Below are 27,941 nucleotides of genomic sequence, written 5' to 3'. Positions count from 1 at the left end.
GATCCCCCAGGTGCCTGAACCTATATTCAGGATTCTGTGCAAATTCTCTCTCTCTGTTCTCTATAAAATGATGGTTGGATTAGCCAGTCCCCTTACTCTTTACTTACTCCTTACATTGATCCTGGATCTTCTGTGTCTGTGGTACTGACTGTGTTGAGGAAACTTTCTCATCTGCTGCCATATATTAGATTACATTTGTCTCTCTGGAAGTGCAATGTTGGAGGCCATGATGTTCCTTGTGCTTGTCTATCTGACAACCCCACATATAACATCCTGCAGTCCCCAGGTTCTGAGCAGAAACCCTGCATGTCAGCTGGAGATCATTAAAACATTTGAGGACTATGAGTATATGATGGAAGGAGACATTATGATTGCAGGGGTGTTAACTGTGAATTCCTTCATAGTTTCCTTTAGCTATACAATAGATTTCTATGATGGTATGCTGTGTGTTGGGTAAGTTCTACCTCTTGCAGTCAACGCACACATACATGCTTGTACAGAGATGGTTGTTGATCCATTAATCTTCTAGCAGAACATATTCTGTGATATATAGTGGTCTGTTTGAATTAATGTTTCTTTTATGTATCGGAGGTTTTGAAAATGCTATTAAAAGATACATATAAGTCTGTTGGCTTCTAGTAAAGTGAACTACATATATGTGAACTACAGTATGTTTCTTAGCATATAATTATCTCTCTTCACATACAATCATTTTGTTTGGTGAAATTTCCTTTTAATTAGCCACATACATGCATCATGCATTGAGAAGTAAATAAATGCTTATTAGGGAATATGTATCTTGCCTGCTTCCTCCATACCAGATATCCCCAACCAGTGCCAAAGGAGTAACATCTTGCTCACTGGCCGTTGGATGTTGCTCCCACTGACCTCAAAGCAGGTGCTTATTTTTGAATCCCTGTTTTGGAGGCAAGTGTTGGTTTCCTAAAAACAAGTATACTGTCAACTAGAACCTCCTCTAAGCTGCCAGTTCACATAGGGATGCCAAATAGCCAATCACAGCCCATTGGCACCCCAGGAATGTTTATAATATTTGTGATGCTCCCCAACTCTTTTTGCATTTAAATGTGGCTCATGGATCAACAAGGTTGAGGATTCCCCATCTAAGTTATAATTAAGGAGATTTTTAAGTTTACATCTAAAGTCATAAAGATGGCTAAAGCGATTTGGTCTTTTTCGGTTGGATTTCTTTTGGATTAATAAGGAAAATCTCATTAACAAATATTTAACAATTTAATGAAGAAAAAGCCATCTTGTTTAGAGCATCTGACAGAGTACCCGTGTTTTATGGGGCACTAATATTGTGATTGAGACCTCTCAAGAATCATCCTGGAACAGTCTCCTTGAAATTATTAATATTAACCAAACCACCAAAACCAAGTACAGGTATGGCACCAGTTATAGAATGCTTGGGACCTGGACGTTTCCAGATATGGGATATTTCTGTAATTTGGATCATCACACCTTTAGCGGCCTAATTATTAAACCTTAAATGTTTCTGGTTGAGTTTTTAAAGGGAAAAAACTGAAACTTTTAGAGGGAAAAAACTAAAATTTTTAGAGATGTATTATACTGCTCAAAATTTTAATCCATAAATACTCCAGCTAAAACCTGGCTAGGTCATGTAGAAGTCATTAGCAGATGGTCCCTTTAACAATTGGAACATGTTTTTTATTCTTGATAGTTTCGGACTGTTTGCTCTGGTTCAATACTGCAATAAATTTGAGTTGTTGCAGTGACAAGTCAATAAAGTCAAGTATTTGGAGCTTCAGATCAAAAAAGTTGCATGATTTGTCAATGTTTTTTCATACCAACATTTTCAATTATTGGTAAATTAAGGGGATTCGGGTTTGTGAGTTTGGTCAATTTTTTTTTCATTCAAGTGACAAAAAGTTGAGTTTTTGTAAATTGCCCCGTAAGTCTGCTAAAAATCATTTAAACTTTAAATAAAATCTATGAGCTTGTTCCACCACCATTATGGAGTCATGCTCCTTAGTTACCCACATGTACAAGGTACTGTTTTATTATGAAAGAAAAAGGAAGTTGTTTTTCAAAAATTTTAATTATTTGGTTAAAACAAAATCTATGGGAGATGGCCTTCTCTTAATTTGGAGCTTTCTGGATATGGTTTCTGGAAAACAGATTCTATACCTGAAGTTGTTATGAGTGACAGTCAATTATAAATACATGTAACACATTATTATGAAACGCATATTGGCATTTATGAAAACATATAAGTGGTGTTTGTAATTACCCATATCTAACCTTTTGTCTTAAACTTAAGTCACTAGTGCCAGGTTAGGACCATTAATGGCAGTGCCACCAACATTTTCTTTGTTTTTTTTTACTTTTTTTGTCTTCTGTGAAATTGGCTTCTTGTCTTCTGGAGCACAAATCCTGTTTTGTTTTGGTTCCAATCTGCTCTGTCCAATCATATGTAATCTGTGGTCTATAGAACCAACTTCTCTATTATGCAAGAAGGTAAAGCTACAGTGAGCAATACAAAATGGCAAAATGGCCACTTACATCACGTTAAGGGATGGGCAAATTTGTCCCGTTTCGTTTCGCCAAAAATTCGCCACCGGCGAAATGAGGTCGATGCCCATTAAATTTTTGTCGCACGGTGAATTTTTTTGACGCGCGTCTTTTTATTTTGACACACAATGCCATACAAGTCTATGGGTGTAATTTTTTCGCGAAACAAGGCAAAAAAATTCGCCCATCTCTAGCCACCGGCAAAATCTCTCCGATGCCCATTAAAGTCTATGGGCGCCAACATTTTTTGACGCGCGGCAAAATGTTTTTGTTTTTTGACACTCTGCTTTTTTTTGTCGCACGATGCCATACAAGTCTTGGCCCATCCCTAATCACGTTATATGCATTAATAAAGATCTGTTTAAGATCTGTTTTGACAAAAACTACTTATCCTTCCCAGCGCTCTTGCAAAGAATTACAGACAACTTGTGGATTTTTATTTTGCTATTGAGCAAATTAATAATAATTTAGCCCAGTTACCCAACCTGACTCTGGGATACCATATATATGATTCATGTGGAGACCCGAGGAAGGCTGTGAGGAGTGTATTCCAAATATTATCTGGTACCAGTGAGCCAGTTCCCAATTACTCCTGCGTGGGAAAGAGAAACATTGCTGGATTTATTGGGGATCTTTCATCAGAAACAACTGTGCCCATAGCCCGGATCCTTAATGTTTATGGTTTTGCACAGGTAAGGAAATTTGTGTTTAATACAGTGAAACTGCCTAAAACAAAAAGTGCCAGAAACATTTAGAGAATAAATATTATTATGCTTATTAACATCTACTGCCAAGCAGTTTTTTGACATTTTGCACATTTACTTGGGATTTTTGACAAGGGAATCTATATGAACTAAGGCAAATTATTAGTATTTTTTCCATAATAAATTGGGGCTGAACACTGACACTAATTTTTGTACTTTTTCTGGAGATATAACAATACATTTATGTGAAATATGTAAATAAAATGTGAAATAAAGAATTAAGAATTTTTATTTTGTGTTTTTTTTTTTCAAAAAATAGTTACATTCACTGTCAAAAATGTTACTGTTTGTATTTTGGCATGTTTGCATCTATGGGTGCACATAAAGACGCAGCCTCCAAAACAGGGGCAATATATAAGGATCATTTTAGCTGGAAAGTTTGGGGCTTCTGTCTAAGCACACACCTTGCAGTTCTTTAGTCTAAACACCCCCTTACCTGTGTAATACCAGAGCAACCTATATATTCATTGAAAGCGAACATTGGCAGCTATTCAGTGGCTCCATCCTTTCCTACATGCAGAACTGTGATCACAGTTCTCCATAGAGGTTTGTGCTTTGGCCTGAAAAAAAAATCTAGGTGTTCTGAACAAAATGATAGCCACATATATGGGTGCAGCTAACGACACAGCCTCCAAGCACCCTAAAACTGGACTAATAGCTACATTTGGGGTTGTGCTCTTAATGCACACCTTGCAGTTTTTTAAACTAAACCATGACCTTACCTGTAAAATACCCCCCCAAACTATATATCTCTTGTAAATGTACACCTGCAACTATTCTGTGACCCCATCCTTGCTTTCTTACATTCAGAATTGTGGATGCAATTCACTGTAGAATTTTGCAGTTTTGTCTGAAAAAAAAGAGTTTAAATTAGATTTCTCCCCACAATGTCCATGACAACTAAAATAACCTAATAAATATCAGTCTTCAACTTCTCCTGAACAAAAACATACCCCACATACATGTATATGGTGCACCTAAAGATATGGACACCAAACACCCTAAAACTGGGGCAATAGGTACATTTGAGGCTGTGCTCTAAGATCACCCCTTCCAGATTTCCCCCCTTTACCTGTGAAATACCCCACAAATCATACTGAACATACACACCTTCAGCTTTGTAGAAGTACTGTCTTTGCCTTCGTATATGTAGATTTCTGCAGGCTATTCTTCAGGCAACAGAAGGAAACATGAGAAAAAAACAGATTCAATATTAGATTTCTCTCCAATTCCCCATACTGAATATTCTACTTACCTTTATCTGTTGAGCAGAGTTTCTTTGGACCCTTTTGTTTTCATCTTTACCCATGTCCTCAGGCAGTGCTGCATTTTCTTTGCTTTTTTTTGGGAGGGGGGTACTTTTAGAAAACGAAATAGAAAATCTGCACATTTATGGAAAAATATTTAGCCACCAAATATTCATATTGTCAACCCAAATCAACCCACCTCAGTAGGCTATACTACCACAGCATAAATATTCAATTTGTTGCATGAGCGCCCAAAAAAACCAAGAAATCTGAGTTATTGAGTTTTCAGAGCAAGTAATCTCTTTCTCTACAAAAGTGGTGTAAGCCATTAGTAACTAATTTTCTAGTAAAACTTGAAAATGTTGCCCAGAAATGCAGCATTAGCAACTGCACTGAAAAGGGAGCTTATGAGGTGTCAGTAAGACAATTTTGTTTTCGGGGCATCAGAGAGATAAAATCATCAGCAGTCAAGATGAAAATATCTCATGGAGCCATCACGCACCACAAATTTTTAGGTGCCCTGAGCTTCAGCTAACACCTCAACTGACTAAACTACCCAGGGCAGCAGGAAAAGAAAATTCCAAATTAAACAAAACAGAAAAAATCTGCACACATATAAAAACCACAAGTATACAATATAAATTTAGCAAAGTGGGATAACAATTCTTATTATAAATAGTGATGGGTAAATCTGACATGTTTTGCCGAAAATTTACAAAACTGCGTAAATTTTCCAAAATGCTTTGAAATCTATGGGCAACAGAAATGTTTTGATGAGCAACATTTTTTTTCACCCATTGATGTCATTTTAAAAAATTTGCTCATCACTAATTATAAACCCAATCAATACACAAACAATCTCCAACCTTTTCAATAGGGCAGCTAGTGTGGTATTTTCCAAACATGGTTTAAATCATTACCCAGGGTTGCAATGGCACTTTGGCCAATAATACCATGTATCTCGTCTGATATCCCTTGTGCGGCACACTTATTGGGCATATTGTTTGCCAGGTGTGGGTGGAAATGTATCTATAAAGTGTTTGCCAATCTATCAGGCCACATTGTCACTAGGATTTGGTTCAGAATACCTGATCATTACTCACGCTACATAAAGTCAATTTTTATGGACACAAACAAGTAAACAACAACAAACTGCAAATGCAAAACAAGCACTGAAACCACTAAAATACAATATTGTAAAATAACAATTGGTCCGTCACAGTGATTAGTGGCCCAAATACCTGATCACAAGTAGTGATGGTGGAATTGGACCTGTTTTGCTTTGCCAAAATTTCACAAAATGGCAAAAATTTGGCGAAATGCATTGTAGTCTATTGGCAACAAAATTTTTCTGCGTGACAATTTTTTTCATTTCACCCATTGGAATCTATGGGGCAGATTTACTAATGGGTGAAGTGGTCATAGCTAGTGAATTTGCCAGAAATCCAATCCGTGGGGAGCTCACCAAATGCTTAAAAGGTGTAGAAGACACTTCACTAGCAAAAGAGGCTGTTGCTAGCCCAGTTTCTTGCCCTTTTACCAGGCGCATTTTCGATAATCCTTACTCTGCAAATTCACTTAAGTGCAAATTTTACAGAGCGTTACCTCTTTTGCCAGAGTTTTCTTTGCCACCTTAGACCTGGTGAAATGATAAGATGAAACTACATCCTCCTCAGTCTAATGTCAGTGACGTCATATTCAGTAAATTCATAAAAATGTATTCATATTTTCATATTTTAAGGCGGGATTGTCTTTAAAAGTTGTAACTATTAAAAATGTTTGTTATTATGTGAGGGTCATGCCTCATTTGTTTTAGGGTGGGCTCATGTCTAGGTCAATAGAGGATCTTTTTTGTCTTTATTTTGCTTCCTTGGACATGTGTAATAATAAGTGGCCACTTCAAGAATTTACACCATCATGTACATGTGATTTGGCTTTTAATAACAGATCAGTTATGGAGCTACAGACCCATTGCTCAGTGACAGAGTCGCCTTCCCATACTTTTTCCGTATGGTACAAAATGATCACGGTCATTATTTGGCTTTGAGCAATTTACTGAAATATTTTGAATGGAGGTGGATTGGAATTATTCAATTCAATGATAATAGTGGAGAAAAAGAACTTCAACTGCTGACCAACTACCTGACCATGGAAGGAATATGTGTTGAGTTCACAATAAAGCTGAGCAGTTATATTAATGATACTCCAATGTATAAAATGCATAAGAAGATCATCCAGAAATCCTCCACCAGTGTGATTATACTTTGTGGAACGGCTTCGGTAAATTTTGTAGGGATATTCAGAAACCTGACAGATGTGTTCCGTAAAAAGACATTAATTGTTTCATCTGGTGTAGCAGTCAATCATATTATCATGGATTATCATCTAGAAATATTTCATGGCAGTTTGGGATTGGCGCAAGATTGGAGATATTCTCCAGATTGTCCCGAGATGAGATCATTTCTGCAGAGTCTCCATCAAGTGAAATACCCAGAAGACAAATTATTGGAAGATATTTGGATGCAATATCATCTTTGTTTGTCAGAAGACCCAAGTAAAAATGATCTGTATGAAAAACTTTATAGAATAACACTTCACAACTGTACGGGACAGCATAATATTACAGTTGTTGTTAATATTGATAGTAAATTGTATTTCCCTCGTGTGCACGCTGCAGTTCATATTATGGCTGAGGCACTTCATGAAATGCAAATGTCACTTTCCAAGAAGTCCTGTGAAAATAACACGGCTGGACATCATTACACGCACAAGGTTAAACATATTCTAGCATTTACATAGAATTATTTAAAAATGTGTAGGTCTGTGGAAAACAAATGTTTTTTTTTTACAAAGACACTGCAGTATTTAAAGGGATACTGTCATGGGATGCAGAATTCTGCACTGAAATCCATTTCTCAAAAGAGCAAACAGATTTTTTTATATTCAATTTTGAAATCTGACATGGGGCTAGACATATTGTCAATTTCCCAGCTGCCCCAAGTCGTGTGATTTGTGCTCTGATAAACTTCAGTCACTCTTTACTTCTGTACTGCAAGTTGGAGTAATATCACCCCCTTCCCTCCGCCCCCCCCAGCAGCCAAACAAAAGAACAATGGGAAGGTAACCAGATAGCAGCTCCCTAACACAAGATAACAGCTGCCTGGTAGATCTAAGAACAACACTCAATAGTAAAATCCAGGTCCCACTGAGACACATTCAGTTACATTGAGAAGGAAAAAGAGCAGCCTGCCAGAAAGCATTTCTCTCCTAAAGTGCAGGCACAAGTCACATGACAGGGGCAGCTGAGAAATTGACAAAATGTCTAGCCCCATGTCAGATTTCAAAATTGAATATAAAAAAATCTGTGTGCTCTTTTGAGAAATGGATTTCAGTGCAGAATTCTGCTGGAGTAGCACTATTAACTGGTGCGTTTTGAAAAAAACATGCTTTTCGATGACAGGATCCCTTTAAACTATCATGTTTTCTCATGAAACATAAAAGGGGTTATTAATAAGGGCAGAGAGCACTCTAAGTACCATCTTGCCGGTGATTTAGATTCTAGCCAGTGGTAAGGCAGTTAGGGGAGATTTTAGGTTATTTTTAACTATAAAATCCAATTAGTTAAATTAGTGGAAAAAACCCTCTAAATTTTTGAGATTTAATATACCCCGAGCCCGAGGATAGAAAAAGTCAGAATCTGAAAAACCTCCATCTCAGACCTGCCGAGGTTGTAGATAAGTCAATGGGAGAGATCCCTATCCTATTTGGGAATTTCTGTGGTTTGCGCTGGAATTAGCCAAAAATGCGACTATTTTGGGCTTTTCGGTCAAAAATCCGGAAAAAAAATCGACTCACTTTTATCGTGTTTTACCCGATCCAATTAAATTGGACATTTTTAATAATAAATAAAGTCCAATTGTGGATTGGTTGGACTATTTTTTATTTAAATAGTCACAAAATTTTGGATTTTGATAAATAAGGCTCAACTAGTTGAATAAGGGTTTGTCATTTATATCTCATTCTTTCAAGGAGATAGAAAAATATTTCATTTTACATGGAGCTCGGGAACCATTTCAAAGACTCAACACCATTGGTTAAAACTCCCTTCAAGAGTTAGTTTCAATTACCGAACACACCTCACTATATATATTTTTGCTCCTTCCTTTTTTTTAACAAACTAAGTTGACTTTCGAATACAACATGAAAAACAAGACATTGACATTGCTATAATTATTATATTGTTTTCCCTTGAAAGTTGCATCACTATTTGAAAAACATTCAGTACAAAACAAAGAATAAAACAAAATCATTTAATGAGAATGGAGAATTGATCGGTGATTTCATGATCCATAATTACATCATGGACCCGGATGCACAAATAAATGTAAAGTGTGTTGGAGTACTCAATCCCTGGGCATCATCCAAACAGAAGATAAAGATGGTATCCTCTGATTTATGCTGGAAAACCAATGATGGCCAGGTCAGAAACTGATAGAACTTTCCATTATATGCTCTGTTGTTGCAATTAGCTTCAAAACTAATGGCAAATATTTAAACATTTCTACTCAGGTGCTTAAAGTTGCAATAACATATTACAGGTATGGGATCTGTTATCCGGAAACAAGTTATCCAGAAACCTCCAAATTTCAGAAAGACCTTCTTCCATGGACGCCATTTTATCAAAATAATTTACATTTTTTAAAATAATTTCCTTTTTCTGTGTAATAATAAAACAGTAGCTTGTACTGGATCCCAACTAAGATATAATTAATCCTTATTGGAGGCAAACCCAGCCTATTGGGGTTATTTAATGTTTGTATGATTTTCTAGTAGAGTTATAGTATGAAGATCCAAATTACGGAAAGAACCGGAAGTACTATACTAGTACTTATCTGTTATCTACTGTGTATCCTGTGCTTGAATGGCTGCCCCCATGGCTACACAGCAGCTTGTTTATATAAACTATAGTAGTACTTATCTGTTATCTACTGTGTATCCTGTGCTTGAATGGCTGCTCCCATAGCTACACAGCAGCCTGTTTATATAAACTATAGTAGTACTTATCTGTTATCTACTGTGTATCCTGTGCTTGAATGGCTGCCCCCATGGCTACACAGCAGCTTGTTTATATAAACTATAGTAGTACTTATCTGTTATCTACTGTGTATCCTGTGCTTGAATGGCTGCCCCATGGCTACACAGCAGCCTGTTTATATAAACTATAGTAGTACTTATCTGTTATCTACTGTGTATCCTGTGCTTGAATGGCTGCCCCCATGGCTACACAGCAGCTTGTTTATATAAACTATAGTAGTACTTATCTGTTATCTACTGTGTATCCTGTGCTTGAATGGCTGCCCCCATGGCTACACAGCAGCTTGTTTATATAAACTATAGCAGTGTTTCTGAAGCAAACAGATCAGCTTTTTCTAGTGCAGGACAACAGTACAGTACAATTTCATTTTTTGGTCTTACTCTTCCTTTAAGGACCCTTGTAGTGGCCAAACCTTAGGGGAATGCGCTATGAATGGGGAATCTATGTATCAGTCCCTTTACATTAATTAAAAATTAAAGACACAAAACAAAAATAAAATACATACAAATATGAATTAAACATGACACAATACCAAATCAATCTAATATATACAATACACAATTTATGTGGGTAGGGCAATGCAATATAAATGCTGAGATTGGATAACATGTCATTAACATGTCAACAAGTCAAAAGCTTCATGTTACAAAGGTTGGATCAATATTTGTTTATGATGTGTATTGATATCACATTGCAATGTTTTTTTGTCAACATTTACCACTTATCCACCTCGTGTCCAGTGGGCCTCTTTCCAACCAGTTTTTTTCCAAAACTCCAATATATGACTCAGCACCGTTCAAAGTTCCAAATTTAAAAAGCCTTTATTTGAGACATGGCTTTGTGATCTGCAACAAATACTATGGGGCAAATTCACTAAGCGCCGAACGCTAGCGTTAATTCGCTAGCTTTTGGCATTTTCGGTACTTCGCAAATTCACTAACAAATGCTGGCGTAATTTTGCTAGTGTAACTTCGCACCCTTACGCCTGGCGAATTTGCACAACAAACGTAACTACGCAAATTCACTAACATGCGCATTGTTCTTTACGCCACCTTTTACGCTAGACTTCCTTCGCCACCTCAGACCTGGCGAAGCGCAATAGAGTAGATAGGGATTGTTTCAAAAAAAGTCAAAATTTTTTTTTTTCTAAGTCCCAAAAAACGCTGGCGTGTTTTCTACATTATGGGTGATAGGCTGAAAAAGATCGAAAAATTTTTTGGGGCTCCCCTCCTTCCCCCCTACATTTCCTGACTCATGGCATCTTACCTAGACAGTGGGCACATGTGTAGGGCAAAATAAATTTTTTATTTGATGTTTTGAAGGTTTTCTAGCCATTTGTAGTGCTGATACGTATTCCTCCATTGAAATTTGAATTTGGCGCCGTATGCAAATGAACCATCGCTAGCGTAACTTCGCTTCGCTTGGCGAATTAACGCTAGCGCAACTTCACAAACTTACGCTACCCCTGTGCGCAACTTCGGATTTTAGTGAATTTGCGGAGCGCTGGCGAAAATACGCCTGGCGAAGTGCGGCGAAGTGCGGCGAAGTTGTGCCTGGCGCAACTTCGAATCTTAGTGAATTTGCCCCAATGTTTCTGGTCTGCTCCCGGCCCTTTATCAAGTGAATAATATCACATTGCAACAGAAAACTTATCATTTTATGCTTCTAATTTTTAGATTCCTAGAGCTCAGTGTTCAGCCAATTGTGCCCCCGGATTAAGAAAGGCCCCAAAGTCTGAATCCCAAGTCTGCTGTTATGACTGTGTCCCGTGTCCAGCTGGAGAAATTTCTATCACAACTGGTATATTTACAGAGATAATTCATGTTCATTGCTTAATCCAAATCTTTATCTACTAATATGCTTCATCCTATTGATGTGAGAAATGTATATGACAACCCCATATTGCTTTTGCCATTTGCCATGCACTTTAATTGCAATTCTTTAATTTACTGGTGGTTTTAGCACAACAACGTGCAATGAGCAGGACGCAATTGTAAAAACAGATTTAAAGCACAACACACAAAATCTAGATCGCTCAAACCTCATCTGCCAATTATTTTGAAAAACACTGTACACACGGATATTATACATATTGGGCTATTTAGAACACCAACTTTCATTTAAATTATTATAAGGCAATTCCCCAATGGCTCACCAAATTAGTAATGTGGCTTGGGTGCTCATGCCCCGAACCCTCCACTTGTTGGTAATTTAAACAAACATGTGCAAACGCTGAGGTCACTCACCGCTCCTTTTTCGGTGGCCGGGTGCTGCGCCCTGAACCCACAGCAAGGGGAGACTCCAAATCAACCACACTGTATGATAGGCACACACTCAGTGGGACTCCAGGCAGTGGATTACGCGTGAAGACACACAAAACATGTTAGGACACTACATGTTTGTGTAAATAAAGTATTTTGGATTTTACCGCTGCCTGGAGTCCCGCTGAGTGTGTGCCTATCGTACGGTGTGGTTGATGTGAAACAGATTTACCCTAACTGTGCAGGGACATGTATTTATCATTAATGCAGATGGAAGTTAGTAAGATAAGTATTAGGTGGTCACTGCCATTTCTTTACAGACAGAAACATGGCAATAGAGAATCCCTTAGTATGGTAAATGGTAAAAGGTGAAGAGTGATGCCCCAATTAGATGATACAATTAATATTTCCTTGTGTTGCTAAGCAGCAAATTCTTTAGCAAATGTCCACTATCCTCACCTCAGAGGGTACTTCACATAAAGAGAAGGTGTGATTATGAGAATGAGAAAGCGATTCAATTAAGAACCAAACTAATTTCTCTCAAGATTTTTGCAATTATTGTGGAGCCATAACTTCATGACGGAACCACTGCTAGATTAGGCCCTCACACTATGTGAGTACCCATAATCATAGTATCTAGACACCACAATAAAAATAGTTTTATGAATATCTCAAAATTGTCAAGTAAACAAAACATTCTAAATAAACTGGATTCACCAGTAAGGAAGTACGTTTTTTGGATGTTGCAGTATTTACGGAAAACAACACTGTGGGCTTCAAGTTGTATAGGAAACCCATGGATCGCAACACCATTCTGCATAGTACTAGCTTCCATCCACTGTAAGGAGTGTTCCATATTAAAGGGGACCCGTCACCCAAAACAATTATTCAAAATCCTATTTTATCACATTAGTCAAGCAAAATGAACTTTAATTACACTGTATAAATTATTTGAATCTTGTTTCCTTCGGTCTGGGAATTCATAATTATAACAAGCAGACAGGAGCCATTTTGTGGACACTGTTATTAAGACAAGTCTTGTATCATCTCAGAATCTTGTTTGTGCACCAGAATGGGGGACCTGATGTCCATCCCCATGTCCTGGTTACACAATTAAATGGTGAAGAGAACTGGGGGGATTGTGTGGAGAGCAGTGACATCTAAGAAGTACTGAATGGAAAGTGAAAGTAATTGTCTGCCCCGCCTCTATGCCATTAGCATAGAGGAGGGGCAGACAATATTTGATTGACAGCTGAGATATTTAAATGAGCTTACAGCAGCTATGAATGCTTTAATAAAAAATAGAAATTGGATTTCATGTTTAATTTGAAAAGGACTTTTATTATACAGATTTTTGTGTCTGGGTGACAGGTCCACTTTAAGAGTTTTATGAACCATGAGATATATAATTCAGACAGAAATGTGTGTGAAACCCAAATTAGTGAGACCTATGATTGGTTTATAGAAAGAGAGTAGAAGGATTGTCTTCTTCAACAGTCATTAAATAAAGAAGTCCAAGGAAACTGTAGCCCACTGATCCAGTTTGTATTGCAAAAAAAGTGCTTTTATTGGCTCAAAGTAGTAATCAAAAGTTTGGCACATTTCGGGCCACACTGGGCCCTTTATTAAGCCTAAACTTACACACTGAGTACTGTGTTAAATAGCTAAAAAGGGGGTGGAGAAAGGAAGGGAATGGGAGGTGACCACAAGGAGAGTTTAAAGGGTAAATTAAAACACGCCTCTAGTATATACATAGAGCAACTCTTTGATTAAAAGTCCTTGTATCGCCATCGAGACAGGGTGAGGTCAATAAGTGTAATAAAAGTCCATAAGTTATATATAAATGTAGTAACAGTCCATAAATTACATATATATATATATATATATATATATATATATATATATATATATATATATATGAAAAAAGTGTAATAAACAATTGATTTGTATCATTTTATTATAAAAATGCTGTTTACCCTAAAGTGCTTCTTATCAAGTGATAAAGTTTTTTTTACATTTCTGATAATGAATGAACTGAGACTCGACTAAGTTACCTCTACTGCATACTTTACCCATTTTCTCTCTCTAGTGTTTCTCAGGTTATGCAGATGATGGTACCCCACACTCAGATAGTTCATTCAAAAGCCTTAAAAAACGGAAAGAGAAACTATTAAATAAACATATATACATATTGATATAATCCCAAATTCATCAGTTCTAGTAATGAGTCTACACACCTACTAGTAAATAAACATTACTGGTGTATAATCCTTGTTCAGACTTCTCGACCACACTGTATTTAATCTTTGGATCCACCGCATTTATAGCTTTTGAAGTGCCAATAATCTGTTACCCCCTCTCCTCAGAGCTGGAACTGAATCAATTATCTGACATTTTAATTGGCTCACTGAGTGACCTGCTGCTAGAAAATGTGCCGGCACTGGTAAGGAAGTTAGTCCCGTACGGATGGTGGATTTGTGTTTTGAAATGCGATCTTTGATCTTCTGAGTCGTTCCACCTATGTATCAATGATCTAGAGAAGGTTCATCAATACACTAGAATTACGTACCAAGAAGCCAACAAGAAATAGGGAATCCGGACAAGGTTCATCAACACACTATACAAGAATTACTTACTAAGAAGCAATCAAGAAATAAGAAAAACAACAGATTGGTATTTGTTAGTCATTTTAATACGGCATGTAAACAAATTGGCCATATTATACATAAACATTGGCATATTTTGCAATCATGTTTAACAGAGGTCCCCAGCTTTCAATCACCCCCGATGCTAGCCTACAAAAGGGCTAAAAAGCTAAAAGATTTGGTTAAAGCTGATGTTGGAAGTCAAAAACAACAACAGTGTCTTTTTTCTACAAAAAAAAAACAATTTGCGAATTTTCCCTGCTTGCATTGTTGTCAATTCAATTCAATAATTAAAGGGAGGGGGGCGTGGCCAACGCTGTAAGGGAATGGTCGCATAGAGCAGAGCTCCGCTCTACAATCGGCCCACTGACACTCTTTTACAGCATTACCATGGGGAAATCGCAAGGAGCCAAGCTGAATAAAGACAGCGGAAAGACCCCAAAGCATTCCGGGCACCATAAGGACATTCAGTCTCTCTTTTACAAGAAAAGCCGCGAGGCAGCACAAGCCAAGATGGCGCCTGCTATGGCTGAAGAACCGGATGACGCAGTGTCACAGGCGCCCGATTCTTCTGATGTGGACAGTGAGACGGACAGCACGATGGATGTCCAAACGTATCTGAAAAGTTTACCTTCAAAAAGCGACATCAAAGAGAGATTGAGGAATTGCATAGACAAATGGAGGACTTACAAAATAGGAGCCGGAGAAACAATATTAGGGTAAGAGGTGTACCAGAAACCGTACAGAAAGAAGCAATATTATCCACACTTCTCCAGATTTTTAATGGCATACTAGAAAGAGAAGCCCACACTATAATTCCTATTGATAGAGCGCACAGAGTGTACAAGCCGCGAAATGCGCCGCCTGATGCACCGAGAGACAAACTGTGCTGTATAAGCGACTTCACAACTAAAGAGGAAATTTTGCTAAAAGCGAGAAAGATAAAACAACTCACATTTGAAGACAATGCCATCATATTATTACAGGACTTATCTCTGACAACGCTAATTAAGAGAAAGCAACTTAAGCCACTAACAGACCAACTCAAGTCGATGGGGATACAGTTCAGATGGGGATATCCCTTTAGTCTGACGGCCACCAATGACGGGACCCAAGCAACATTGCGAATACCAGCCGACTTGAAAGACTTCATGAGAAAACTTCAATTAGAAGACGTCGCCATTGTGGGCTGGACTGACAAGGAGAAAGACCAAAGAGAACCAACCACGGATATCGACAATACATGGCAGGAGGTGCCTCTGCTGCAGAGAACCCCAAAATCAACGCGAAGCCGATACAACAAAGAGACAGTACCCAATAAGAGAACACCAAATAAAGACTGGTCGGAGTCGTGAGTATGTAATGATTGGACTGTGTATGTTTAATTATGCATGGACTATGTATGAACACTCACTCATTGCTCCCATTAAAGAACATTACTAAAAAGTCAGTGGGCCACGAAACAATGACTGTTGTTCCTTAAAACTTGCTAACCACCCCCCCCCCCCCCCACAGTGGTATACCGCAACTACAGGCGGTTTGGACCCATTTTCATTTGAGGTTGTTTTAGAAAATAACTGTTTATTTACATTTCAATGTATGCTATGTTGTGTATGTTATGGTTTTACCCCCACCCCCCTCTCCACTGGAAGCAGGTCATAAAGAGTAATTGTCAGGCTAAAGCACTTCAGGCATATTATTATGGGACGTAACATCTCTTTGACAATATGGTCACAAAATGTCAATGGGATCAATAATCCCAGGAAGAGAGCACAGATAATAAGTAACTGTAGAAAGCACGACGCAAAAATTATATATTTACAGGAAACCCACATTAAATCCGCTCACGCATCCGTAATTAAAAACAAGTGGTATGATAAAATAATTTCTAGTACGAATCCAGAAGCAAAAGAAAAGGGAACATCGATCCTCATACATAAAGATGTGCCATTTACTCTCCTCGACTCAAAGATTGATGCAGATGGCCACTATGTTATACTGAAAGCTAACATTTACAGTGTTAGAGTGACTCTGTGCTCGGTGTATATACCATACAAAAACCAGCATAGTTATATTAGAAAAGTGGCGCAAATCTTATCCGATTTTGCAGAGGGTATCCTCCTAGTTGGAGGCGATTTTAATGTAGCCTTAACCCCATCATGGACTGCTCATCCCAGAAATCAGCCATCGCATACAAAGCATTAAAGACTATTAAAGGACACCTAAACCGACTCAACCTAATTGATATTTGGAGGACAAACAACCCTAAAGGTAGAGATTACACTTTTTTCTCCAACTCGCATAATAGCTACACGAGGATAGACCACATGTTCATAAATCAAAAATGGTTGCATACCATCAAGCACATACAAATTGAACCAATACTACTATCAGATCATGCTCCATATGTAACTAAAATAGACATTCCCAATACTATGAAGGCAGCCTTCACATGGAGGTTCAATGAGCGGCTTCTTCTGAACAAAACTAACAGAAACACTATACGAGAACGGTTAAACGAAACAATAATCTACAATAATTTACCAGGAACAGACCCATCTACATTGTGGGAAACAATAAAAGTTGAAACCTAATAGCCTTAAGTTCCAAACTAAAAAGGGAACACAACTCTAAAACACAAACATTAATACAGGCAATCAAACTTTTGGAAGATAAACACAAAGAATCTTTGGCAAAACAAGTACAAACAGAGCTGGACTTAAAACGAATGCAATTGAAACATCTTCTGGATTCCTATACAGAACAAGCATATCTGAAATGCAAAAGAGATTACTACGAATTCGGCAACAAATCATCCAAAACCTTAGCTCAGTTAATCAAAGCACAAAAAAATAGAACGTATATTGCGCAAATGAAGGACACTCATCAACAGTCACATCACAATTATCCAGATATAGCGAGATGCTTCCAGGAATTTTATCAAGATTTATATAACTTAAAACCAGCGACACCGATTGAAAACAAGAAAAGGAAGATAGAAAACTATTTAAAGCAACTAAAATTACCTAAGATACCAGAGAAGATGTATCAGCAATTGGAAGCACCGTTTTCCATGTCAGAATTAACTAAAGTGATTCATGGCCTGCCTTCCAACAAGAGTCCAGGCCCAGACGGTTATAGTGCAGGGTTCTATAAAGAGTTCCAACTTCAACTTGCACCCATCCTTCACCAGCACTTCAACTCAATTACAGCGGAAAAACATTTCCATAGACAGGCTCAAGAGGCGCAAATCACAGTTCTCTATAAGGCCAATAAAGACCCGGCGTCCTGTGGCAGCTACAGGCCAATATTATTGATTAACTTAGACCAAAAGCTGTTTGCGAAAATGATAGCGAATAGACTCCAGAATATCATTCCACTGCTGATCCACCCGGACCAAAAGGGATTTGTGAAAGGGAGAGAGGGAAAAGACAACTCGGTCAAAATAATCGACTTAATATCATATGCTACTAAGAAAAATACACCAATGCTTTCGTTAACGACTGATGCGGAAAAAGCATTTGACCGAGTTGACTGGGCCTTCCTCGAAGCCACTTTGGGAGTGTTTGGCTTTGGTCCAGTGACTACAGCACAGATTATGGCTTTATACAATGCTCCATACGCACGCATAAAGGTGAATGGAATTCTTTCCTCACCCTTTGAAATATCTAATGGAATACGGCAGGGCTGCCCTCTATCTCCGATTTTGTTCGTTTTGGTGATGGAGACGTTGATAACTGCAATTCGGCAAAATGAGAACATATCTGGTCTAATTGTAGCCGCACAAGAACATAAAGCAGCCGCGTTTGCTGACGATTTATTGTTAGTGATAACGAAGCCTGAAATATCACTACCAAATATAATACAAGAATTCACAAAATTTGGTACTGTATCCAACTTCAAGATAAATTATTCTAAGTCTGAAGTATTGAATATCAATATTCCTCCCGTGAGAGCAAACAATATACAAACATCGTTCCCATTTAAATGGACGAACCAAGCTATCAAATACTTGGGAATTAATCTACCAGCTCAGCTGGAGAGGATATATGAGATGAATCACATCCCACTACTTAAAGAAATCAGTTCTACCCTAATTCGATGGCAATCCAAGCATATTTCGTGGATTGGAAGAGTAAACGTTCTGAAGATGATGGTAATGCCCAAGTTACTATACTTATTCCAAATGACCCCAATTAAACTGCCTAAAATATTCTTCAGCAACGTCAGAAGGGAATTTTCATCTTTTTTATGGGCAAAAAAACATCCGAGGATAAGTTATAAACAATTAACGAGACAAAAAATAGATGGCGGCTTAGCCCTCCCTTGCCCAGAACAATACTACGTAGCTACTCACCTGCACAGGATCTGGCTCTGGAAGAGAGACTCCATTGCCAAACTGTGGAAAGACATTGAACAAAATGAGATACAAGGTAGCTTGAGAAATATTATGAACATACAATATGTGGACTTACCTCAACCGACGAAGAAACACCCCACCATAGGGGCTACATTGGAGTTGCAAGAAGATATAAAGATTTCACCATTCCCATCTCCAGAATTGGAACTGTTAAACAATCCAGGCTTCCCGCCCAGCTGCGAAAAAGGATTGTTAGACAGATGGGCCACAACTAATGACGAACCCACAAAATTGTACCACTTTGTGGAAAATGGGGACATCATATCTTTAAGCCAGGTGAATGAACAATGGGGACACCATCCTAGAAACCATTGGAACTATTTACAAATATCCAGCTATATACAGTCTACGGGAACAACACAGAAGCTAAGACCATCAACTGATTGGGAAAAATTGCTACAGAAACCTGACTTGTTACGTCCTGTCTCACAGTTCTATAAAAAACTGGTTAAAGGGGAAAGAGAAAACACTCTTCATGAGACAATGGGAACAAGAACTCAGTATAGACTTACATTACGCCACCTGGAACAAGATTATGGAGAGAGCACACAAAGGTGCAAAATCGACAAGAGCACAGAAGGCAAATTACAAACTAATAAGCCGATGGTATAGAACACCCCAGAGTCTACATAAAATATATCACAATGTGTCAGCTAACTGCTGGAGATGTGATAGGACGGAAGGCTCATTCAGCCATATCTGGTTCTCTTGTGACAGCATAAAAGAGTACTGGAAAGTAATATTTGACACAATTGACAATGTAAGACCTCGGCGGTATACAAAATGCATAGAGGTGGCATTGTTTAGCTTTGACATAACCGAACAAGAGGTGATAAAGGAGAAACTTATTGTACATATGCTCCAAGCAGCAAGAATGTCAATTCCAAAATATTGGAAGAGTCAGCAAGTGCCAAATAAAACTGAATGGATAAAGGAAATAGAAAATACTAGGCTGATGGAGGAACTATTAGCAATCAAGCATGGAACGTCCAAAGCATTTAGGCAAACTTGGACAGAGTGGATACATTATATAGACTCTAATCAGGAACTAAATAGAGGATTAGCTATAACGAGTACGGATACAAATACAAGACCACAGATAGTGAGATAGACAACTAAAACTAACTCTAGACCTGCTTCCCCAACCCTTCCTTTCTCCATCCCCCTTTCACAACCACGCTTCTACCTCTCTGACCTGCTCCTTCCTTTTCTTTTCTCCCCCACTAGTACGTTTACCCAGTATTCGATAGATGGCTGGCAATATGCATAACAAGAAGTCAGATGTTTATGTTTCAAAGGATAAGCATTGCCAGTTAGCAAAGTAGCAGTGATGTACTATATTCTGCTGAACATTTTATAGAAGAATATTGTTGGAATTTTGATGACTTATGTACGAATCTGACCCCCCCCCCCTTTTCTTCTTCTGTACCCCCAGTTAATATGAAAAGTAAAATAAAGACTTACAAAAAAAAAAAATAATAATTAAAGGGAGTACTTTTAACCATCCACATTCTCACAAGCCATATAATATAAAACAATATTACACATGTGAATCATACATTTGTCTTCTATTTATTAAAGTGCCCTTGTGACCTGCTGTACATAGGTGAAACGACTCAAAAGATCAAAGATCACATTTCAAAACACAAATCCACCATCCGTATGGGATAAACTTCCTTACCAGTGCCGGCACATTTTCGAGCAGCAGGTCACTCAGTGAGAAAATTGAAATTTCAGATAATTGATTCAGTTCCAGCTCTGAGGAGAGGGGATAACAGATTATTGGCACTTCAAAAGATAGAAATGAAGTGGATCCACAGATTAGATACAGTGTGGCCGAGAAGTCTGAACAAGGATTATACACCAGTAATGTTTATTTACTAGTAGGTGTGTAGACTCATTACCAGTACTGATGAATTTGGGATTATATCAATATGTATATATGTTTATTTAATAATTTCTCTTTCCCCCCTTTTTTTGTAACTTCTTTTACTGAGTATTCTGTTGAACAGAACAAAGATTTCACTCACATATTGCACCTTTCACATTTCTAAATGAAGGTCACCATAGTAACTGTACTTACTATTCTGTTGTCCCACTAACATAAAAAAAAATATCGAGAGAAAAACTCAGTGTTAAACATAAACTGAAATAATATACAAACATAATACTGCTGAACTTTTTCCCAAAGCTGCATTCTGTCACAGTGTTGTCGATTCTGTTGCAGATTCTCTGAACTCGTTCCCTAAAGAGAATTAGTAGCATTAGTAGTATGTTGGGTTATGTTCCGTTTGTTTCTATACAATAACCAAAGTGTCCATATGGCATTATATGAGGAAGTTCTATTTTCATTGAGGGCTGCCATTAGTTCCATTGCCGCCCTAATATCTATATTGGCAATTAATTTTTGCAGCTGTAAAGGACTTCCTGGTTTCCAATGCTTAGCTATGATATTTGTAGTGGAATTAAAAAGATGGAAGAGAAGTTTCTTAGTAGACTTAGGAGTATGGTCTTGAAACATCAAAAGTAAAGCCACCTGTGGTTCATAGGGGATATCTATTTTAAGGTCAGCTGTAATTATATGGTATATTGATTTCCAAATTTGTTGTGAGAGTAAGCAGTCCCACCACATGTGCAACAGTGTCCCGTTCTGTCCACAATTTCTCCAGCATAATGGAGAGTGTTGATCCGAGATTTTGTGTAGAGTTGTTGATGTCATGTGCCACCTATATATCAATTTTTTTATGGGATTCAATATGGTTTGTACATCTCATAGTTCCAGATAGCATCGTTCATATTCCATATAAGTCCGTGGTTTCACACCATTATTTATCCTGGTTCGAAGTGATAAGTCCTGTAGGATGTACTGAAGACTGCGTAATGGTGTTCTGGGGGAGAGTAGCTTATCAGTTTTTGATTTAGTTCTTCTTCAATTGGATCCCTATTTAAGGCCCATTCAGACCTGTAGCCAGTGCCCGTTAAAGGATCATATCCTGTGGTTTCCTGAGCTTTGTGCTACCTGTTCCTGAATTTGCTATCCTGACTGATTATCCGGTTTGACCCTTGCCTGCCTGACGATTCTGATATCCGCCTGCCTCTACCCAGCCTGTCTCACCATCCTTCTGCCTTATCCAGTCTGTCTGATTATCTGGTTTTGACCCCTTTCTTGCCTGACGATTCTGTTATCTGCCTGTCCTGATCCGGTCTGTTCCGACACCTTAACCTTCTGCCCCTTTGCCAGCCAGAACACCTCGCCTTGTACCCCTCGTTAAGTCCAGGTGGCACCCAATTAAGCTGAGGGCTCCTCCCGAAGCCCAAAGGTGGTCACACTACTGGTGAAGCCGAGACCAGGGTCCTTGGCATTTGTTCTGGTATTGGATGCCGGCCATGACACTTTTGTAATGACTTTGGGGCAGATTCACTAAGGGTCGAATTTCGAAGTTAAAAATACTTCGAAATTCGACCCTCGAATTGAAATCCTTCGACTTCGAATATCGAAGTCGAAGGATATAGCGCTAAACGTTCGATCGACCGATCGAAGGATTTTTCGTTCGATCGAACGATTAAATCCTTCGAATCGAACGATTCGAAGGATTTTAATCAAACGATCGAAGGAATATCCTTCGATCAAAAAAAGTTTAGCAAGCCTATGGGGACCTTCCCCATAGGCTAACATTGACTTCGGTAGGTTTTATCTGCCGAAGTAGGGGGTCGAAGTTTTTTTTAAAGGGAAAGTACTTCGACTATCGAATGGTCGAATAGTCGAACAATTTTTACTTCGAATCGTTCGATTTCGTTCGAATTCGAACGAATTTAACCAATTCGATGGTCGAAGTACCCAAAAAATACTTCGAAATTCGAATTTTTTTCATTCGAATCCTTCACTCGAAGTTAGTGAATCTGCCCCTTAATGTATCGTGGTGGGAGATCAATCTGTATGGTTCTAAAGAGGTATAAAAAATTTTGGCAGGATATTAATTTTTTAGTGTTTATTCTGATTAACCATGACATGTACATAGGTTTCCATTTGAGGTAATTATCCTGGATAGTTTTTTGCAGAGGAATATAGTTGTGTTTATATAGTAGTCTTTTATTAGTTTAAGTCCTAAGTAAGTGATGTATATCTCCACTCAAATGAGTAATTGCCTTTAAGTTGTAGTATTTCATGTTCAGAGATAATAATTGGTAAAGCCTGTGTTTTATGTGAGTTGATCTTGTACCAAGAGACATGGTAAGAAGACTGCACTTCCTGAAAAACATTGGGTAAGGTTATGTGTGGGTTAGATAGGGAGAGAATGATATCGTCAGCAAATAAGCCTATTGTGCTGTGACCCGCCTTTGTGGGAACCACTCTTATATCTGGGTTTTGCAGAAGTCTAATAGCAAGTGGTTCAACCATAAGAGCAAATATCAGGGGGGACAAAGGGCACCCCTGTCTAGTACCATTACAGATGCTGAAGGCGCTCGACAGGACCCCCGAAGCTAAAACTTTGGCCGAAGGCTTAGAGTAGAGTAGGTAAGCGCTTTTAAAAGGGTCCACCAAATCCAAACTTAGTGAGAGTTTGTGTCATGTATTCCCAGTGGATCCTGTCAAATGCCTTCTCCGCATCCAGGGATAATAATAGGGACGGGATTTTTTCCCGGTGAAAATCTCCTAGTGTTGTCAGGGGCTTGTTGTCCAGTCACAAATCCCACCAGATCAAAGTGAATAAGAGACGGCAACACTTTATTTAAACGTAAAGCTAGAATCTTTGAGTAAAGTTTAAGATCCATATTCAGTAAGGCTATTGGCCTGTAGATTTGACATTGATCTACCGCTTTACCTGGTTTAGGGATAGTTGAGATATGTGCCTGGAGGAATTCAGAGCTAACTTGGCCTGTATCCATGATAGATTGAAAAAGTTTATGTAGGTGAGGGGACAATGTATCTGCATACCGTTTATAATAGGTATGAGTGTAGCCATCAGGCCCAGGTGCTTTACCTAATTTCAAGCGTTTTATAGCTTGGGCAATTTCTTATTTAGTTATCTTGGCATTTAATTGTTCAAGCTGTGCATCTATAGGATTTGGGATGTGCAGTGAGTTTAAATACGTTTGTATGGACGTTCGCGTAGGTTGTGGTTCATTGTTTCTGCTGGATGAATTATATAATGAGGAGTAATAAGAGGCAAAATGGTTAGCAATCTGCAGTGGGTCTGTAATCTTATGGTGATGGTCCATGAATGTGCCTTTCCATGGCATAGGTACTGATGTAGAACTGCCCCCGGGTTGGACCCAACTGTCCTTGAACTGGGAAGTGTGGGGAGAGAAATGATAATCCTTCTGTAATTGAGCAAACAATTGAGCAAAAAACACAAAAGCTAAAATAACTTTAGTATTGAGATAAGCAAGTCTCTCCGCTTAACCTTGAGCCTGAGTCGTGATAAAATAAGGAAGACTGAGATGATATTCTCCAAGCACTATAGTAGGATATTTATCATATATTTCGCTTATGCAACTTTCCATTCCTTGTGCAGCTTTTGGATCTGCTTGTGCTGTGGGGAGCCTGTGGGGAAGCTGGAGTGTTTAGGAGATTCCATCTATGGAGAGCTTTTGTGGCTTCCTCAAGTGATGTTAGAGAGGTTGGGGTGCCCTGTCTTAACTGGAAACACCCAGCGATAGGAAATTTTATTTTCCCATAGAGTTTTAGTGACCTCCATGAAGGCCCGCCTTTTAGCCAAAGTTGCTTGTGATATATAGACATAGACTTGTAGTACACAGAATTACCCCGTTTCACGGCGCAGAACGAAGAAATCACAAGAGACGGTACTGTTCATTTTTCTTGCGGCTTTATTGGCACATCTTAGTGAGTTTCTAGCAGTGGGTTGGTGAGGAAAACCTACGCGTTTCGTGCCCTCTTTTCCAGGCACTTCGTCAGGGTGCCTGGAACAGTACCGTCTCTTGTGATTTCTTCGTTCTGCGCCGTGAAACGGGGTAATTCTGTGTACTGAAGTTACCTCCCCAACGAAGTGAGGAGGATCCCACGAGAGCTGCGACCGAAGAGAGAGACGGTTCATTGAAAAGGGTGAGCTCCGATTTAATATTTAGACCTATTTCTGATAGACTTGTAGGTCTGCATATTGCGCTGGCCAACCCTCTTTGCGTCTGGCTGAGTGTAAACATTTTTCCTTGATGTGGAAAAAATGTAAATTAGTGAAAATGTCCCTGGGAGCTGAGTCTGGGGCATTGCGTGGCTTAGGAATCCTGTGTATCCAATCAATGGTAAACTCAATTTGTGGGGTATAAGGCATAATTACCTTAAGCAGATTTGCCAAGTAGTCCTCCAGATCTTGGGCCTGTACTGACTCTGGGATTCCATGCAGCTTAAGGTTGTTTCTGTGGGACCGATCTTCTAAGTCAGCTCTTTACTTGTCAGGCTTTCCATCTCTTTGTCCATTCGCGAGTGGCTACCTGCCAACTCATTATGGGCGTCTGCATATTCCCCCATTTTAGTTTCAATATGCGCTGTGCGCATTTGCTTTATATCCGCCTGGAGAGTCTGTTTGGTATCCAGAAGCATGACTTTAATTCCTCCGTTGAGGTGCACATGGGATCCGGATCACGCGCAGCATCGCTATCAGGGCCTGTATCTACTGGATCCAAAATGGCGCTCGCAGCTGATTGCTGTTCCGTGGCCACGTGAGTAGCAAAGAACGATGTAACTGACATGTTCACCTTTTTCATTTGGGCTTTGGGAGCAATGTTTCTCTGACCCTTGTCCCACTGATGTAGGATTGATTTAAACTTGGTCTATTGCTTTTGGCAGCGTTAATAGGCTCAGTGTACTGCGGAGTTCGTGCTTCAGATGTCCATTCGGTTCGTTGTCTAGCTCCGCCCCTTCCCCTTTTTTTTAAGGCGATTGAATGAACTATCTGAGTGCAGGGTACCATCATCTGTATAACCCAAGAACCACTAGAGAGAGAAAATGGGTAATGTATGCAGTAGGTACCTTAGTCGAGTCTCATTCATTCATTATCAGAAATGTAAAAAAACTTTTTAACTTTATAAAAAGCACTTTGGGGTGATCAGGATGTTTTTAATCAAATTATACAAATCAATTGTTTTTACACTTTTTTACACTTTTTACAGACCCCCCTTTTTTAGCTATTTAACACAGTACTCAGTGTGTAAGTTTAGGCTTGATAAAGGGCCCAGTGTGGCCCGAAATGTTGCCAAACTTTTGATGTCTAATTTGAGCCAAGAAAAGCACTTTTCTTTGCACTACAAACTGGATCAGTGGGCTACAGTTTCCTTGGACTTTTATGATATTTCTGACCCTGAGCAGGGGGTCTTATAGACTGTTTAACACCTGGCACCTGAAAAGGTCTATTAGTTTCAGGTGAGCACTCTAACTCTGTGTGGAACAGTCATTAAATAAAGGCAGAAAATACTATAGTAGGTTATATAACTAAGCCCAAAATTTAAATAAAGAGATTTGTAATAATATCAGAATATACGACAGTTTCCGCCTTGACACTAAAGGTCATAAATAGGCACTGGCCAATTTTAGCCACTTATAAAAGCCAGCCTAAGAGCTTTTAGTCTTAAAAGCCTTGAATACCTCAAATGAATCTAGTTTTCAAGTGAAAACCAGGGTCAAACACCCCAAACCCAACAAAAATCATGATGGCAAGAAACATCTTTACATGGTTAAAAGAGACCTTTCCCATTGAGTTTTACATGAATTTGACAGGTTTTAGCTGGATATTTTTAGATTCAGATTTTTTGCTGCTTTGGGGCATAATAAATCTCAAAAAACTTTAATTTTTTCTGTCTTAAAATTAAAGTTTTTTTATTGAAATAAACTCATATTTTTAGAGAAAACAAAGCTCAATCTTTTAAAACTAGACCCCTTATTGTACAGGAAATTGATTGCACCCTGTGCATACTCTGTTTATAAAACTTCATGAACATTTGCATACAGGAACTGTTTTTTCATTCCTAATGCTGTTATACTTGTGTTAGCTGTTATGCTACTGTATGTTTTGCAGACAGTGAAATTTGTGTCCGATGTCCAGACAAGGAATGGCCCAATGAGAACAAGAATCAATGTATCACCAAAACTGAAGAGTTTCTCTCGTTCAATAACGATGTCGTTTCTGTGTTTTTTTCATTCATCTCAGTTCTGATTGTTATCATAACTTTTCTAATACTAGGAGTCTTCATCACATACCGGGACACCCCCATTGTGAGAGCCAACAGCAGGAGCCTCAGCTTCCTCCTCCTTTTCTCCATCAAGCTGAGCTTCCTCAGTGTGTTTCTGTTCCTCGGTCGCCCTGTGGATATAACTTGCATGCTGCGCATCATCACTTTTGGAATCACCTTCTCCATAGCTGTCTCTTCTCTCCTGGCCAAGACTATCATGGTTTACATTGCTTTCAAAGCCACCAAGCCAGGGAGCTCATGGAGAAAATGGGTGGGAGTCAAACTGTCCATTTCTGTAGTCTTGTTCTGCTCATCCATTCAAATAATAATCTGCATGACTTGGATGGCCATTTCTCCTCCCTTTCAGGAACTGGACCTTCACACTTACCCTGGAACCATCATCATTCAGTGCAATGAGGGCTCAGCTATTGGCTTTTACTCAGTTATTGGGTATATGGGGCTTCTGGTAGCTGTTAGTTTTGTTTTAGCATTTTTAGGTCGGACATTACCGGACAGTTTTAATGAGGCCAAGTACATCACTTTCAGCATGCTGCTCTTCTGCAGTGTTTGGATCACAATGATCCCGGCCTATCTGAGCACCAAAGGCAAAAACACTGTGTGTGTGGAGATATTTGCCATACTCACCTCAAGTGCTGGACTTTTATTCTGTATATTTCTGCCCAAATGTTATATAATTTTATTTAGACCTGAAATTAACACAAAATCCCATTTACTTAGGAACAGAATGGGATAAGTTGTTAACTTCCTTTGA

General features: G+C 38.7%; 1 pseudogene; it reads left to right on the top strand.

The window, feature by feature from the left end:
• The first annotated feature begins 214 nt into the window (after positions 1 to 214).
• LOC108705329 lies at positions 215 to 27,941 on the top strand (annotated as a pseudogene).

The sequence above is a fragment of the Xenopus laevis genome, chromosome 1L (assembly GCF_017654675.1).
Source record: "Xenopus laevis strain J_2021 chromosome 1L, Xenopus_laevis_v10.1, whole genome shotgun sequence".
NCBI classification, from domain to species: Eukaryota; Metazoa; Chordata; class Amphibia; order Anura; family Pipidae; genus Xenopus; species Xenopus laevis.
This window is presented reverse-complemented; position numbering and strand designations above follow the sequence as displayed.